We start from the raw sequence: 18,378 nt of genomic DNA on the forward strand, positions 1-18,378 counted from the left end.
CAGCCCGAGAATAGTGCATGAGGGTAGACTCTTTGCTTAGAGAGCAACGCTGAGGAGGCTCTTTGTGTTTTCCTTCCTGCCATTAATCAGCTTTTACTGCTGAACTCTGTGAAAAATATCACTATCCCCCCCTGCACAATTACCAACTCCCAAACCACAGAAACATTCCAGGAGCAGGGAGAAAGAGGCTGGGGAAAGAAATGTCCAGGTCTCCTCATAGTCAGCATCTATGGGAGCCACTATTTGGCTAGAAGCTTCTCCTGGTGTCATGGGCTGAATTGTATCCCCGAAAAATTCATATGTGGAAGCTCTAGCCCTAGGTTCCTCAGAACGTGACTGTATTTGGAGACAGGGCTTTCATTCATTCATTCATTCATTCATTCATTCATCTTAAGATTTTACTTATTTATTAGAGAGAAAGCACATGCCCACACAAGTGAGGGGTTGCAGGGAGCCAGAGGGAGAAGGAGAAGCAGACTCCCTGCTCCCTGGTTCTGGGGAGCCAGACATGGAGCTCCATCTCAGGATCCTGGGATCATGACCCAAGCTGAAGGCATATGTGTAACTAACTGAGCCACCCCGGCACCCTGGAGATAGGGCCTTTAAAGAGGTTATTTAGCTAAAATGAGGTCATTAGGGTAAACCCTAATCCAAGATGACTAGTGTCCTTATAACCACAGGAAGCTGGAACACAGACATCAGTGGCGCTTAAGCACAGAGGAAAGACCATGTGATGACAGAGAGAGAAGCTGGCCATTGCAAGCCAAGGGGACAGGCCTCAGGAGAAACCAAACTTACTGACAGCTTGATCTCAGACTTCTAGCTTCCGGAACGATGAGAAAACTAATTTCTGTTTTTGAAGTCCCCCAATCTGTGATATGTTGTTATGGTAGCCCTAGCAAACTATTGTGCCTGGGGCATTTCATTTCATCCTCATAACTACTCAGATTATTGTCTTTATTTTGCAGAAAAAAATGAGGCTCAGAGAAGTCAGTGAATTTTCCCCAATTCTTACAGTGAGTGAGTGGCAGAGCCAGGGTTTTATATCAGGCTTGTATACTGCACTGTTTGCAATATAAATATAAAAGCTGGGGTGCCTGGGTGGCTCAGTTAGTTACAAGTCTGCATTCAGCTCAGGTCATGATCCCAGCACGGATGGTGTCCCACAGATGGCTCCCTGCTCAGCGGGGAGTCTGCTTCTCCCTCTGTCCCTCCCTGCAATTGCGCTCACTGTCCCTCTCCCGCTCTCTCAAATAAATAAACACAATCTTTTAAAAGATAAATAAATCTGCCTTACATCAGGCTTGTGTATTATGATACATTATATTGTATTCTTTCCACCACATCAAGTTGCCTAGTAAAACTGATGTTTTACTGAAAATACTCTAGAACCTATCCTGACCAATCAATGTAAGATGCTCTAATGGAAGGGATTTCTTGCCAGTACCATGGGAGATGGGGCTCTACTCAGTTTAATCTCCTGGACATGCTTTATCACCACCCACAGTAAGGTCATCTGGACCTGCAGAGCTGATGACAGCCTGACGGGGAAAGCTCCATCAGGTCCTCTCATGGTATTAGAGCCACATGGTGTCCAACAGGACCTAACAGGAAGCAGTCGGGAGAGGAGCAGAAATTCTTTGCACCCTCTCAAAGAGGCACTATTCCATAAACCCTGATCTCAGCCCCCCTCTCTGATGGATAGCAGAGAGTCAGCCTCCTTATTTTTTTTTAAGATTTTATTTATTTATTAATGAGAAACACAGAGAGAGGCAGAGACATAGGCAGAGGGAGAAGCAGGCTTCCTGCAAAAAGAGCCCGATGTGGCACTCAGTCTGGGAACTCCAGGATCATGCCCCAAGCCAAAGGCAGACGCTCAGCCACTGAGCCACCCAGGCGTCCCAGTCAGGCTCCTTATCTAATAATTATGATGATGACCACCGCCTACAGCTTCCATCTACCAAGCACGATGCTAGGCACTTGATGTCCCTATTGTAAGGTAATACTATCCCCATCACAGAGGAAACAGGATGAAATTAAGACTCAGAAAGCTGAGTGACTTGCTCAAGGGGACACCAACTAGAAAAGGCACAGAGCCCGAGTTACAGCTCCCCAAAGCCTGCCCTTCCTCCCCACCACCCTGCCTCATGCTGAGAGAAAACACACACCTATATAGCCCACTAGTGCTACTCCCAAGACCCCTGAGAAGACATCCTCAAGAGCCCACTGAAGCCTCTTCGTGTAGCCTTACCACAAGACACAGGAAGAACTCCAGGGATGGCAGGCTTATCATCCACCTAATAAAATGGGAGCCCAGCCAAAGATGGTTTAGAGATAGCACGTTCACGCCAAGCCATTTCCCTAGCTCCTAGCACCCCGTTTCTCTCCACCCCATGCCCTTGACCCACACTGCAGCAGGCAACCAGGAGGTTGGGGAAGCAGACAGTATCCACACTATTACCTTAGTGTTTGTTAACTCTGGCTCTGGAAACAGCAGTGATGATGATCCCTATCAGATGAATGCATTGTCATGTTTGTTGACATCTGTGTCAAGTGGTGATGCCAGTCATCTGCATGTGCCTGAAAGGATAGACAGCAGGGGGAGTGGATTTGGGTCCACAATGCCTCCCAAGAACTTGGGGTCTTGTCCATTCTAGCCCAGATAGTTCACACCTGTGTTATTTCTCTAGGCCTCATCCTCCTTGAGCTCCAACTACGGGGTTAAGCTAAATCATCTCCAAAGATCATTAAAGCACCGGGGTTTTCAGATTTCATCTCTATCTCAGACTGGTTATAACAAACTCCTTATATTAGGCAGGGTTTTCCAAAGAAACAGACCAATAGGATAGATATATAAAGAGAGAAGGACAGATAGACAAGAGAAGATTAATTCCAAGAGTTGGTTCATGCAGTTATTGGGGCCAGAAAGTCTCACAATCTGCTGTAAGTTGGACAACCATGAAATCGTGTGGTGCAATTCAGTCCAAGTGCAAAGCCAGAGAGCTAGGAGAGCCCATGGTATAAGTCCCAGGCTGAGGTGAAAGACCCAAGGATCAGGGCCACTGCTATAAATCAAGGAGTCCAAAGAATAAGAACCAGTAGCTCTGATGTCTGAGGGCAGGAGATGATCACCTCAGCTCAAGAGAGAAAATATTTACACTTCCTTTGCCTTTTTTGTTCTATTTGGGCCCCCAGTGGATTAGATGATGCCCAGTTGTAGTGGTGAGGGCTGATCTCTTTATTTAATCAACTAAATCAGATGTTAATCTTTTCCAGAAACACTCTCACAGATATACCCAGAAACAATGTTTTACCAGCTACCTGGACATCCCTTGGGACAGTAATGTTGACACATAAAATTAACCATCACAGTCCTAGATGAGAATTAGAGTCAAACTTTATAATCCATACATTTATCCCTTTATTCACACATTCAGCCAACATCTCCTAACCTAAGTGCCTCCTCTGAGACTTGTTGGAATAGCTACAGAAAAACTTTGCAAGGGAGAAGGGAGTAAAATAGCACTTAGTAACCTGGTTTTTCAGACCCCTAAAAGTATTCAGCCTCTAAATTAAAAACCAGAGCTGTGGTGTTTTCTGTTGGTAGGCTGACTACTTAGGCTGTCTCTCTACTTAGATCCCAAGTTCCACATTAGTCACGCCTGCCTTCAATTCCCAAAGCCTAGTACAGTGCCTGACACATAGTAGACAGAATAAATATACAATAAACACTGCAAACCTGAAGAATACATTATTTTTATGTTAATACAAACATGAATATGCACTTATGAATGAAAGTCAAACTTGACATGCATTTCTAAGATGAAAAGTTTGGGGCAAAAGAAAGAGGCATGAATAGGTGGAGTATAGAGGATCTTTAAGACAGTGAAACTACTCTGTGTAATGGTGGATACAAGTCATTGTAAACTTGCCCAAACCCATGGAATGCACAACACCAAGAGTGAACTCTGATGTAACCTACTGGAATTTGGGTGATCATGATGTGTCAATGTAGATTCACCCACTGTAACAAATGACTTTTTTTTTTTAAAGATTTTATTTATTTATTCATGAGAGATGGAAAGAAAGGCAGAGACACAGGCAGAGGGAGAAGCAGGCTCCTTGCAGGGAGCCCAATATGGGACTCAATCAGGGGACTCCAGGGTCATGCCCTGGGTCAAAGGCAGATGCTCAACTACTAAGCCACCCAGGTGTACCATCCACTGTAATAAATGTACCATTCTGTGGGGGAGGTTGATAGTAGGGGAGGCAGTGGGTGTGTGGGGGCAAGAAGGGCATAGGAAACATCTGTATCTTCCTCTCAATCTTGCTATGAACCTAAAAAGGCCTTAAAAAATTAAAGTCTATTTAAAAATAAAAACACTTCAGGGCAAGTTTGTTGTCTGGGTAGATGTGTCTAGAACATATTCCGTCTCCCAGGAGAGCTTCTGGAGCACCAGCAAAACCATTATGCCAACTGGGAAGGAGCTGCACCTCTCCACCCTCAATCCAGTGGTGGGCTCCCCAATAGCCACCTCATCCTCTCTCTAGGCACACCCCAGAATGGTGGCCAGGATGATGCTGGGTCACACACACACACACACACACACACACACACACACACACACATGCACACACAATCCCACCAGCAATCCTGCCCTGACCCATTTAGTTTGACTGAGCAAGTTTGGATTTTCCTAAAGGACCTTTCTCAGAGAAGTGAAATTGAAAAGCAAGAGTACACAGCAAGCCCCAGAGCTCTGACTGATGCTGGAACTCCTTTGTCAGGCCAAGTTGGACTAAATGAGCCTGTGGGACTTCACAGAACAGGGAGGCTGCTGTGCATGAGACAGAGAAGAAATGGGTTGTTTGGCCACTGAAAGAAAAGGTGAGAGATATGGGAACAAGCAAAAGAGCCAAAAAGATGGAGAGGTTGGGAGTAAATGGACAGCACAGCTGGGGTCACTAAAGAACATTTTCTGAAAGGAGATGCCTCATATTCTGGATGCATTTCTGCAAGATACAACCCTTCACCTCCTGGCTCCCTCAATGCCTACTCCCAAACTTCCAGGAAGGTCTACTAAACTCACCAGGATTTTTGCAGATGTGTGTGGAAATCAAGCATGGGGTAGAGTTTTCTGTTCTCAGAAAACCAGCACACCTTCCTCCCCTATAGATATGCAAACATGAAAGGTACAGCTTTAAACATCCAAAGGGGCCATGAAAACAAAAGGTTTCCATCCATTTTACCCGGTTCTAAAGGAAGGGGAAGCCCTAGTTGAAAGTCTAATGCAAAAGCAAAAAAATAGGAAAGCATAAAAGGAACAACTTAACAGAGCACAGATATTTTTGCTTTGACTAAGTCAAGTTAATCTTAGATACCCAGACCATGGTTTCCCTCCTGTCCCGTGGTCTTCAGCTGATGTGTTGGTTCATCAGGAAGGCTGGCTTCAGGCTTAAGTAAAGACTGTCTTCTGCCCTAGGCTACCTGACCTACATCTGGCTCAGTGCTACCAACTCATTCTGATGACAGGTCTGGTCACGCTGTAACCCTGCCTCCTGCATGTCAGCTCCCCTCATTGGCAGGAGGCCCCATTCTTTGACAGGCTCCAGGGCCCATAACCCTAGCCAACCTTCCAGAAAGCTCCAGGATGAAAGGCCATGTCTGGCTGAATGAAAGGCAGTAAACTGACTTGGGAGTGAGGCTATATCCTGCCCCCACCGAATGTCCAATCCCTTCTCATCTTGATACAAAATTCACCAGCTTCCCCCACCTGATCCCCTGATGACTGATCCACTACTTCCCTTCACACACAGATGAGATCATTAACGAGTGAAGCATGCTTTATACGTTTGCTCATACACACACATCAATTAGAGGAGGTCTTCTCATCTATCATAACCCTAGATAAACAAACAAGGATGGAAAACTCATACAGGTAAATGTTGAGAAAACAGAGGATTTTATGTCTTACCCTGGATTTCTCAAATCTAAAGACATTCTCAAGCAAAAGCAGAATAGCCAAAAAATAAAAATGCTTCTTCGAAGATTAATTTTTGAAAAATACTTATTGGCTAGATATAGCAAATGAGCCAGTGTTTCTTAACTGATAGTAGCAATTAGGCCCTTCTGATGGCCAGTCTCACTGATGTCTAAAATGAGCCAGAGCAATGATTTAAATTGAAACAGTTTACTCTTTACTTTCTCTTTGGACCTACCATGGGCTAGGCCACAAGTGATGGAGAAATCCTAATTTTGGGTACTTCCCTATTGCCACCCCTCCTGATAACTTCAGGAGTTGGACACCTGGTATTCACTTTTGGAAGCATGGAGCTGCCTTTTCACAGAGAGCTAAGTCAGTAAGTCTGTCCCTAGAGGAAATTTAGCATGTAGGACAAAAATACACTGAAACAACCCATGAAAGCCCAAGGTCGGAAACCCAAGGTAGGGTCATCTATTCTCTTAGCTCAGACTCTCTCGTCAAACTTCTCAGCAGCCTTGGAATGGGTCCAGGGGACCACATGGCACTGAAGGTAGTGACTATGACCTCAGAAAATGAGAGAGGAAGAACATTGGACTGAGTCAGGAGGCTTAACTGCTTAAGTGCATGTGACTTTGGAAAATCGCCCAGCCTTTCCTTGGTTTTGTCATCTGGAAAAAGTCCACCTCACAGGGCTGCTAGAGGTTTCAAGTAGAAAAGGTTGAGGGTGAGAATATGTTATAAGCCATAAGAAGCTTTTTGAGTATAAACACCCTTCCAGATATGGTCAGTGCTTTTGATTTGGAGCAGGACGGCTACTGAACTAGCTCTGTGCTGGGCACTCAGTGCTCTACATGTACCAATCTCTGCCATAGATGGAACTGTGTCCCCCCACAAATTACGTTTGTTGAAGCCCTAATCCCCAATGGCACAGTATTTGGAGATGGCGCCTTTGGAAAATAATTCGGTTTAGGTGAGGTTATGAGCATAAGAGACACTAGAGAGATTGCCTCTTCTCTCTCTCCACCTGTCCACATGGAGGAAAGACCATATAAGGACACACACAGCAAGAAGGCAGCCATTTGCAAGCCAAGGAGAGTGCACTTACCAGACACCAACCCAACAGGCACCCTGAGCTTGGACTTCCAGTCTTTATAACTGTGAGAAATAGAGTCCTGTTCTTTAAATCACCCTGTCTATGAGATTTTGTTATAGCAGTGCAAGCTGAGTAAGATGTTACCTTGATCTCCCAACAACCCTGCGATCACCCCTATCCTATCACCACTGCCATTCTACAGATGAGGAAAAAGGGAGCCTGGAGAGTTTAATGAACTTGTCCAAGTGGTGGAACCACGATTAGGAATTTGTGGTAGAGACCAGCCCAAGCTCCTCTAAACCATTTCTTCTTCCTGGGCACACAACTAAACCATGTTCCCCAGCCCTGTTAATTGGAGAGTTTTCTTCAGTGGAATGTATGCAAAAGCTCTGTATACTACCCATAAGCCAGGGTGGTGAAGAGGACAGGGACATTTTCCCCATTCTCTCACCTTCCTTTGCCAGGGACCTCAGCGACCATGGGTAGATGGCCCTGCAACAAGAAGGGAGCAGCCTGGGTCCCTCAGTGACATCATGAAGCAGAATACCTCCCCCCAACCAACCCTCACTGGTCTCCAACTTCAATAAGAAATGAACTGGTGTTGGGTTGGGTCTATTTGTTACAGCAGTTGGTATTACTTACCCCGACTAATACATCTCCAAGAATCCTTCTTAACAGGGACTACAGAGCTCTCTCTTGACTAGAGCCACAGGCAGCAAGTAGGTACTACCATTTGGGATGGTTTAACCATATAAGGTTAGTTCTAAACATCAAGGCAACCAAACCAGTAACTCATGTGAAAATAATGAAGCTATTTATTTGCAATGTAAAAACCTGAATCCTGACTCTGATTATAAGCCGGGAAACAACACAAAGACACTTTTAAAAGGAATAGAGGAAAGCTCATTTGCTGTTGCATTCGTCTTCAAGGAAATTTATTTTGATTACCAACACATGCGCAACCTGACCCAATCTGTTTTGCAGCAAAGTTTCCTTTTAACTTCCAGTACCTGGCAGAGAACCTGTCCCATAACTGACGTATGTATGAACATTTGCTGAGAATGACTGACCCTTGCTCCTGCATTGTTTTCTGTTCGCTTCCCAGTTCAGAAACATAGTCAGGAATGTCCCCAGTCAGTTTTTTTCTCTGGGGTTGCCAAACAGCCTGCCTCTTCTGGGAAAGTCCAAAGCAGCCCTGTCCTCCAACACAGTGTTATTGGCTGAATTGCCTCCCCCCAAAATTCATGTGTTGAAGCCCTAACCCCCAGGACATCAGAATGTGACTGCATTTGGAGACAAAGCCTATAAAGACGTAATTAGGTTAAATGATTCTATTGAGGGGGCCCTAATCCAATCTGACTGGTGTTCTTTTAAGAAAAGAAGATTAGGACACAAAAGAGACACCAGAGATTGTGTGTGCGAAAGAAAGAAAAAGGGCAGCCTGGGTGGCGCAGCGGTTTAGTGCCACCTTCAGCCCAGGGTGTGGTCCTGGGGTCCCAGGATCGAGTCCCGCATCGGGCTCTCTGCATGGAGCCTGCTTCTCTCTCTGCCTGTGTTTCTGCCTCTCTCTCTCTCTCTCTCTGTCTCTCATGAATAAATAGATAAAATCTTTAAAAAGAAAGAAAGACTCGAGTCTACCTTTTACATCTGGTTTTGGCAGAGTTGTTTCCAACTTATACTATGCTCTGTTACGTATGGTTCTAAGACCAGAACGCTTATTCCATCGTGATATTTAGAAAAATTTCAAAGACAAAAAAAACTGGAAAAAACTTTACAGTGAATTTTATGATGAACACTGGTATGTGCAGCCAGTATTCCATCATTAATATTTTACTGTGCTTCACTGCACACCTATCCAGTTTCTCCTCCCTCCCTCTTTCTTCATGCCATCCGTCATCTTAATGTATCTCAAAGTTGCAGATATCTGTTAACTTCCCTTTCAGCATCCCTGTCATTAACCAGAATTCAGCATTTGCCCATGATGGTTTCTTTTTAGGTAAAATGTATCTACAATGATGGAATTCACAAACCTGAAGGGTATATTCCCGGAGTATTGACAGGGATATACACCTGTCGTTCTGCGAAAGGGAGGTATATGCAGAAAGACTCCTAAAAGCTGAAGGAGGGGCACCTGGGTGGCTCAGTCAGCTGAGCATATGTGTTTGGCTCAGGTTGTGATCCCAGGGTCCTGGGATCAAGCCCCACATTGGGCTCCCTGCTCAGGGCCTGTTTCTCCCTCTCCCTCTGCCTGCCACTCCACCTGCTTGGGTGTGCTCTCTCTCCCTGTCAAATAAATCAATAAAATCTTTTTAAAAATAAAATTTAAAAGGCCAAAGGAGCCCTGTGACAGAAGAAAAAATCTAAGAAGTTCACTGAGACGAGAAATGATTTATTTAGGGAACCTAGGAAAGAAGATCTGTCTGCAACCTCACTCCCCCTAAGACCTACTTTTATAGCCCTTAGGTGCTGGGAGTACTTGTTGGGGGATCACCCAAAAGGAGAATATTTAAGAATAGGCCTATGTCACAGTGGTATCTCCAGGGCAATCAAGGACATTATGCCCTGAGGGTGTGTTTAAGGATGTGGTTAAATGAAAGGAAAGAACAGGGGAGGGAGAGGTGCACCTAAGAAGGTTTCAGGTCACAGACCGGTCATCGTGGCTGATTTGTCCAAGATGGCATCAGTCTCGCTCACACACCTGTGTGCCCAAACCCCTATGAAGATATACAATATAACCACCACTGCAGAAGGCTGTCAAGCTTCCTCTCCACCAATTCCGCCTTCACCATGCCCAGAGGAAACTATTATAAGTGTGTTCCACTATACATTAGTTTTGTTTGCTTTAGAACTTCATTTAAAAGGATTCATATAGTACACATTCTTTTGCTTACAGTTTCTTTCACTCAGCATAATGTATTTGAGACTGATCCTGTGGTTGTGTGCTGCAGTAATTTGACCTCTTTTTCTGTTTGGGAAGTATCGTTAAATATACTGGGGCTGGTTGATCCATCCTTGTACAGATGGGCACTTGGGCCATTTCCAGTTTTTGGCTGTTCTGAATAAGGCCAGTATATAAACACTCTTGTACAAGTCTTTTCGTGGCCATATGTCTTCATTTCTCTTGAAATCTCACAAAACGCAAAAATGGAACTGTTGGGTCATAGGGTAAGGGTATGTTTAGTTTTGTTATTAAAGAAAAAAAAAAAAAAAAACTACCAGAGTTTCTCAAACCAAGGTGCCTGCAGCCTCTTATTCTCCCACAAACAATATACAGTTACCCGCATTGTTCCACATCCTGGCCAACATTTGGTATCATCAGCATTTTTAATAAAACCAGACCTTTCTATATATCTTGCTTTGGATGTCAGGAGATGGGAGGGGCTTGCCATCATTGCACAAGTACGGGGGTACTATGGTTGCTGTACTGTACAGAATCTAATTTAAATTTATTCCTTCTAACAGCTTGTTCAGGGGTGGAGAGAAGTGAGGTCATTGTGGAACTGGATTCAAACCCAGGTTTTTCTGGTTCCATTTTTTTTTTCATCTAAGTTAGAAACAAGGTGTTGAGAAGGGAGATCCCTGTATAAAGGAGTGTTGTCAACCTTTTCCCACTACAGCCCTCTGGGAAGGAAGCTCAGAATGTTCTGGTTCATATTAGAAGCTCATGCTTCTGACCCTGTAGGTTTGGATGACCCGGGGACAGAAGATAGGGGGGAAGAAAATCCTTCACCAAACACTGGCTTCCCTCCACCTGCTAGAGGTCTTAGGAAACGAAGCTCTTGGGCTCATAAAAGGCCTGAAGGAAGAATGAGGGGCCCAGAGAGATCTTCCAAATGTCTTTGAGTCCCTTTTCCTTCCTCTGTAAAATGGAGAGAACTTTCCCACATGCCAGGATTGTTGAAAATATTCTTTAAAAGATATGTATTATATAACAGAGCAGATCACATAATAGATGATCAATTATTGTTTTTAATTTTCCTGTTCCTTTGAGGATTGTGAAAACAATTCCGTGTTGTTCTGGTTTTGCTCTGGGCGTAGGACCTTCTTTTCCCACTTCTGTCTTTTTAAATCAGTCTGGGTAAGTACGTTGGTCTGATCTTGTAAGATCCTTGCAACTCTGAGCTTGAAGATAAATTTGAACTAACAGGTTTGAACACTGTTGGGAGGAACGAGAAGGTAGAGAGGGGATGCATTCCTCAGATGTCACTGTTGGGCCCACACACAGGAGAAAACACTGACCGCTGCTAAAAGTGTTACCTGAAACTGGGTTCGCCTCTTGGTGGGTGTTGAGCCCAAAGATACAACCAAGCCAAAGAATAGGAAAAGGAAGGGTTTTATTTGCAGCAAGTACAAAAGAACACCTGGGATCTTTCCCAAAGAGTGTCTTCCCAAACAACAGTGGAACTGGGGTGGTTTTAAGCTACGTATTCATGAAGGCTCTTGTGCAATGGCCATCATCAATTCCCTGGCTCCAGCTGGTCCAGTATCTGAGTGCTCAGAAGGGTTTAGATCCTGCAAAGATAACTCAAGAGTGTGTGTCAGGTCACTTTCCACTTTCGCCTATGATCCAGCTACCTCCTGATCTGATAGTGGCTGTTTCTTCTTACATTCTTTCACAAGATAGTTGGGGACCTAAAATGATTTTTCTTATGTCAAGAGAGCTAAATCTGTCTTTCTTTTTCTGGGGACCCCTAACTCTTTCTGCTTACAATACCTTCAGAAACCATTGTTAACTCCTAAAGAACCCACCAGATAGCAACAGATTATTGGTGAAAAATCTCCACCACAGAGTCTAACTCCCTGGGATTTTATTTATTTTTTTTTTTATTTTATTTTTTTTTTAAATTTTTTTTATTTATTTTTTTTGATAGTCACAGAGAGAGAGAGAGGGGCAGAGACACAGGCAGAGGGAGAAGCAGGCTCCATGCACCGGGAGCCTGACGTGGGATTCGATCCCGGGTCTCCAGGATCGCGCCCTGGGCCAAAGGTAGGCGCCAAACCGCTGCGCCACCCAGGGATCCCCTCCCTGGGATTTTAGAAGCTGGCAGAGAGAGGCCAGGGGAAAACAAATTTACAGGCATTTACAAATAAAATAAAATTTAAAAAAAATCAGGCATTCCTTCAGAAAAGGAATTCTTAAAGGACAGCCAAAAAAAGGAAAAAAGGGATTATTTCTGCTTTAGCCTTTTCTAGTACTTTCCTTATCAATCCTTTATTTGGCAATAGGTTTATTGAGATAAAAGTGACATACCATAATATTTGCCCATTTGAAGTGCACAAGTCAATGGTTTATACATAATTTTACATTATGTATAAAAAATATAAATATAGTAAATATATAGTATAAATACATTTATATGTAACTTAATATTTATATTTACAAATAAATATTATACAATTACATAATATAAGTATATATAAAATATATAATTATAAATTATAATTTAGAAATATTTTATTTATAATAATTAAATTTCAAAATAATTTTCAAATTATATATTGTATATAACTATGTAATAAATAAGTGTATATTATATATACATATATAAACATAAATTTAAAAGCATATATATAAAACCATCACCACAATCCATTTTAGAACACTTTTATCACTCTGAAAAGAAATTCTATGCCTTTTATCTTTCTCCTCCCAAATTTCCCAGGTCAGCCCAAGGCAATCACTAATCTTTCTACCTTATAGAGTTGCCTATTCTGGACATTTCATATAAATAGGATTAAAAAATATGTGGCTCTTGATTAAAACTCTTCACAGTGTAGGGCTACCTCACAGTGTGAGACATACCTCAATATCATAAAAGCCATATATGAAAAGCCCACAGTAAATATTATTCTCAATAGGGAAAAACTGAGAGCTCTTCCCCTAATCCAGGAACATGGCAGGGATGTCCACTGTCATCACTGCTGTTCAACATAGTACTAGAAGTCCTAGCCTCAGCAATCAGACAATAAAAAGAAATAAAAGGCATCCAAATCAGCAAAAAAGAAGTCAAACTCTCACTCTTCACAGATGACATGACACTCTATATGGAAAACCCCAAAGACTCTACCCCAGAATGGCTAGAACTCATACAGGAATTCAGCAAAGTAGCAGGATATAAAATCAATTCACAGACATCAGTTGCACTTCTATACACTAACTATAAGACAGAAGAAAGAGAAATTAAGAAATCAATCCCATTAACAATTGCACCAAAAACCATAAGGTATCTAGGAATAAACCCTCTTACACTGTTGATGGGAATGCAAGCTGATATAGCCCTCTGGAAAACAGTATGAAGGTTCCTCAAAAGTTGAAAATAGAGTTACCTTATGACAGCATTTGCACTACTGGATATTTACCCCAAAGATACAAATGTAGTGATCTGAAGGCCCACCTGCAACCCAATGTTTATAGCAGCAATGTCCACAATAGCCAAACTATGGAAAGAGCCTAGATGCCCATCCACAGTTGAATGGATAAAGAAGATCTGGCTATATATATATATATATATATATATGTATATATATATATATATACATATATATATATGCCATAAAAAAAACCCAAATCTTACCATTTGTAAGGACATGGATAGAACTTAAGGGTATAATGCTAAGCAAAATAAGTCAGAGAAAGACATCATGTGCTCTCACTCATAGGTGGAATTTAAGAGGCAAAACAGGATCATAGCAGAAAGGAGGGAAAGATAAAACAAGACAAAAATCAGAGAGGGAGACAAACCATAAGAGACTCTTAATCATAGAAAATAAGCTGAAGGTTGCTGGAAGGGAGGGGGTAGGGGGATAGAGTAACTGAGTGATGGGCATTAAGGAGGGCATGTGATGTAATGAGCACTGAGTGTTATATAAGAGTGATGAATCACTGACCTCTACCTCTGAAACTAATAATACATTATATTTTAATTAAGTATAAATGGAAAAAATGTGACCTTTGTGACTGGTTTCTTTCACTTAGCATAAATGTTTTCAAAGTTTATCCATGTTATAGCATGCCCAAGTATTTCATTCCCTTTTATGAATGGGTTTCCTTTTTATGAATTGTATGGGTGTATGACATTTTGTTCATCAGTGTGTGGACATTGGGTTTTTCCATCTTTTTGATGGAGGAAAATTGGAAAAAAGGCAGGCAGAGACAATGATGCCCTGCCCCCAAGAGAAACCACCCTCAGAAGGATTTTATACCACCCTGGAAGGAGCCCTCCACCCTTTCCCATGTGATAGAGGACAAAAAGCTGTTGGATGACAGGTGCAGGGAGGGTTAATCAGATTAAAATAGCCCTCCAATAAACCCATAGAAATCCCTAGACTTACAAACATGGATGGCAACCCTCTCAGAACCCCTCTCTCTCCATGAGTTTTGTACTATCACTTTATTATCAACCAATAAATTTTGAAACTTTGCTGCTTACCACTCTTAGTCTGGTCTACTTCTTCATTCTTCAAAGTGGTATAACCAAGAACTGCAGGCACCTTAAGGAGAAGGAAGTCCTGTAACATTTTGATTATTATAAATAATGCTACAATCACCATTTGAGCACATATCTTTGTGAAGGCATATGTTTTCATCTCTTTTGAGTAGACACCCAGGCCTCTTTTCCAGAAGCTCGGCAGGCAAATGGCTTCTGCCACAGGTCCAGGCCCTTCTGCAAGCTCTGAGCAACATTCCCTGAGCCCCTGACCTCAAACTTGGCAGGTTAAGGCAAAATTCTACTCAACCTTCAAGGCCCACCTCATGCGTGGAGACATTCACTCAATATTCATTCTGTACTAGGTGCCAGGCTCTCTGCTACAAGCTGGGGCGGGGGGGGGGGGGGCTGGGGGGAGGCAGAAAGAACAACATAGCATTTAAAAGCAAAGTTCCGGGCAGCCCGGGTGGCTCAGCAGTTTAGCACCTGTCTTCGGCCCAGGCTGTGATCCTGGAGTCCCACGTTGGGCTCCCTGCATAGAGCCTGCTTCTCTCTCTGCCTGTGTCTCTGCCTCAACCTCTCTCTCTCAAGAATAAATTAAAAAAAAAAAAAAAAAAAAGCAAAGTTCCACCAAGTTAATATGAAGATCTAATTAGCTTTATTAAACAATTTATGAGTTGACTAGCATCGCCCCATCTGGCAAGTAAGGGGAGCTCAGAGGTGTTGTGCATTATGGAGAAAAGGATGGGGCAAAAAGTTATTAGCAAAAGAAACACCGTTCCAGGCAAGGTTACTTTCCCTTAGCCAGAAAGGCAGGGGGTCTTATTAGGTGGGTAATGTGATTTTCCTTGGGGAATGGGGAGGTTAGAAAGGGCCCATTTGACAGATTACCTCATTGGTGCTGACCAGAAATTCTGGATTCATTGGCTTAACATTCCATTCCTGGGAAGACAGATGCTGCAGTTAAGTCTTGGCTTACTATCCTGGGGACAAGTGACTCTGAGTAAGGAAAGGGTTAGGGTCTAGGCAGGGGGAGATGGGAGGCCCCTGACTCCTCTAACTAGGCTCCACAGGGGAGTTGAAATCCCAAATGTGGAAAAATGCTGAGGTGGACAAAACCCAAGATAAGGGAATGAACTAGACCACCTAGCCCTAAATGGGAAGGCTTGGGAAGTTTTTTTTTTTATTTTTTATTTTTTTTGTCAGCTACCTTGTAATCACAGAAAACAACCAGACCTCAAAGAAGAAGTAAGCCATTAAGGATGTTATCAATAGTCCTTGCTCAAACCAAGCCCGCACAAAAAAGTCAAGGCCACAAGCTTCCTGGTCAGTTCTCAATACAAGACTGCCAGTAAAAGCCCAAGTGGCAACCCACACGGCAGGGCCCCTCTCACGCTAGAGAGCTTCTTTTTTTCCTTTCTGCTCCCATCTTCACTTAATACATTTTCACTTCCCTGTGAGATTCATTCTTGGACTCCGTGAGACAAGAACCCTGCAATCACATAACAACTCTACTTTGGGCTTTCTTTTTAACTATAGGCAAAAATCCTGGAGTTTAAGATCCAGTGAGGGCTTCGAGAATAAACAAATTATGTGGTGCCTTCCTTTCTCCATGAAGCATTCCTAGCTAAGGCAGGAAGGGTTACGTTCTACTGAAGTTGTACTTGTTTATTTCTCTGTTATTTCAAAAGTGATAATCTATCTCTACAATGACACCCATTCAAAATTTCATAAAAAAAGAAATCATGTGGGACGCCTGGGTGGCTCAGCGGTTAAGCGTCTGCCTTGGGGTCCAGGTGTGATCTTGGGGTCCTGGGATCAAGTCCTGCATCAGGCTCTCTGCATGGAGCCTGCCTCTCTCTCTCTCTGTCTCTCATGAATAAATAAATAAAATCTTAAAAAAAAAAATAAAAAGAGAGAGAGAGAGAGATCATGTAAAGTACTCAGCACTCCTGTTACGATGAGGAGAGATTTCCCATGGTCATCCGTGTGTCCTCCCCATTTGGGTTTCCTTTTATAAGCTCCATTACTGGGTTTGAAAACGATTGACACCATGTGGGAGAGGACATGTCAAAACACTGATTTGCAGCCTGAGTCCATGGTTCTCAAGATATGACTGGGTAAGCTTGTAGTGGGGCCATCTTGACTCCTTTCTTTAATTGGGACCAAAGAGGTACATGTGTCTACACAGCTCTCTGATGCGCCCTGGCAGGCACGGGGACTGTGTGACACCTGGCGGCCAGGTATCTGCAAGATGCAGCAGATAGCAGCCAGTGATGTGGGAGACAAAGACAGAAGGAAATGCAGGAAAAATTAAATGGCCTTATAACCTGCAGCCCATATTGAGATCCGCAGAGTAGAACATTCCTCCAGGAAGCTCCCAGCTGTCTTAACGTCAATGTTTTGCTGTTGGGAAAAATAATCTTAGCCTGACAATAGCAAGGCCTCCAGGAATCCAAGAGTCTTCTTTAGCGTGATCCTGGAGTCCGGGGATCAAGTCCCACATCAGGCTCCCTGCATGGAGCCTGCTTCTCCCTCAGCCTGTGTCTCTGCCTGTCTCTCTCTCTCATATGAATAAATAAATCTTAAAAAAAAAAAAAAGTCTTATTTAGCATATGAAAGTCCTTTTGAACTTCCCTTTTCTTTACTTCACCCAACCCTGGCTAGCTCCCCACAATCCTGGGGCAGCAGCTCTTTGTCCTCACAGGTCATGTCTCCATGCTTTAGTATCACTTTTTTTGCACCAAAGATATCTCAAGAATTCTTGTCTGCTGTCTCCGGACTGAACTACTCAAAAAAACCCAAAAAAACAAAAACAAAAAAACTACATCACCAGGGCTTCTGGGAGTCCACCAGGCCTATAGCTTTCTTATTATTACCAAAAGCCACTGGATGAAATACTAGACTTTCCTGAGCCTCTGGAAGAAAAACTGGGATCATGCCAACGTTGCAAAGTTGTCAGAAGGATTCGAAACACGGGGATTCATGGAGATAGTCTTGAGCCACCCCACCGTCGTCCGTAAGCACTCCCCAAATAAACTCCAAGTAAAATACTGTCCCTTTAGGACAGGCCTATTGGGACCCCTCTTCCAAACGGATTTCTGCCCCTAAGGTCCTTCTCTAGAAATCCTGAAGCAGGTCCTGAAAGTCAGACCCATTTATTATTACATAACTGGAGGCTTTAATAGGCACGTTCTTAGACTATCGTCGCTAAAGGAGCCTCTAAAGGCTCCCCTGGGCGGCCTGCTATCATGATACCCCCAACTCAGTGGTTTCTGAATGGATGAAATGAGGGACAGTCACCCCCTCCTGCAAGCAGGGATCCCGCAGGCTTCGAACCGCTGCTTTCAGGCGGCGGCGGCCCCTGGGACTCTGTCCAGGTTGGATGGAGACCCTTCGGGCCACCTTCATCTCCCCTCGCTCCCCACTGGCCCGAGGCTCCGAGTCCCTCTTCCCCGGGCCAAGCCCACCCCCAGCGGGATCTCCGGGAGCAGAGGCGAGCGCAGGGTCCGTGGGGGCGTGGGTGCCTGGGGTGCGGGCGGAGGGGGTGCGGGGTGCGGGCGGAGGGCAGAGGGAGGGCGGAAGGGAGTGCAGGGGCAGGGCGGAGGGGTGCGGGGGGGGGCGGAGGGGGCGGAAGGCGGAGGGGTGCGAGGCGGCGGGGGTGCAGGGCCGGGGCCGGGACGGAGGGATGGGGGTGCGGGGCCGGGACGGAGGGCGGCGGGGGTCCGGGTGCGGGGCGGAGGGGTGCAGGGCGGAGGGGGTGCGGGGCGGAGGCGGCGGGGTGCGGGGGCGGGTGGAGGGGTGCGGAGCCGGGCCGGGCCGGGGCGGGGCGGAGGGCGGAGGGGGAGCGGGGCGGGCCGGGGCCGGCGGCGGT

The 18,378-nt window shown here is 44.3% G+C and overlaps 1 long non-coding RNA gene across 1 annotated transcript; it reads right to left on the reverse strand.

The window, feature by feature from the left end:
* Positions 1-11,392: 11,392 nt before the first annotated feature.
* On the reverse strand, positions 11,393-14,825 carry LOC118355710 (uncharacterized). The gene is made up of 2 exons (XR_004818730.2): positions 14,508-14,825; positions 11,393-11,589 (listed from the first exon to the last, which is right to left on the reverse strand). It is a non-coding gene; the product is annotated as an uncharacterized LOC118355710 (long non-coding RNA).
* Between the last annotated feature and the right edge of the window lie 3,553 nt (positions 14,826-18,378).

Source organism: Canis lupus, chromosome 25, assembly GCF_003254725.2.
Source record: "Canis lupus dingo isolate Sandy chromosome 25, ASM325472v2, whole genome shotgun sequence".
NCBI lineage: Eukaryota > Metazoa > Chordata > Mammalia > Carnivora > Canidae > Canis > Canis lupus.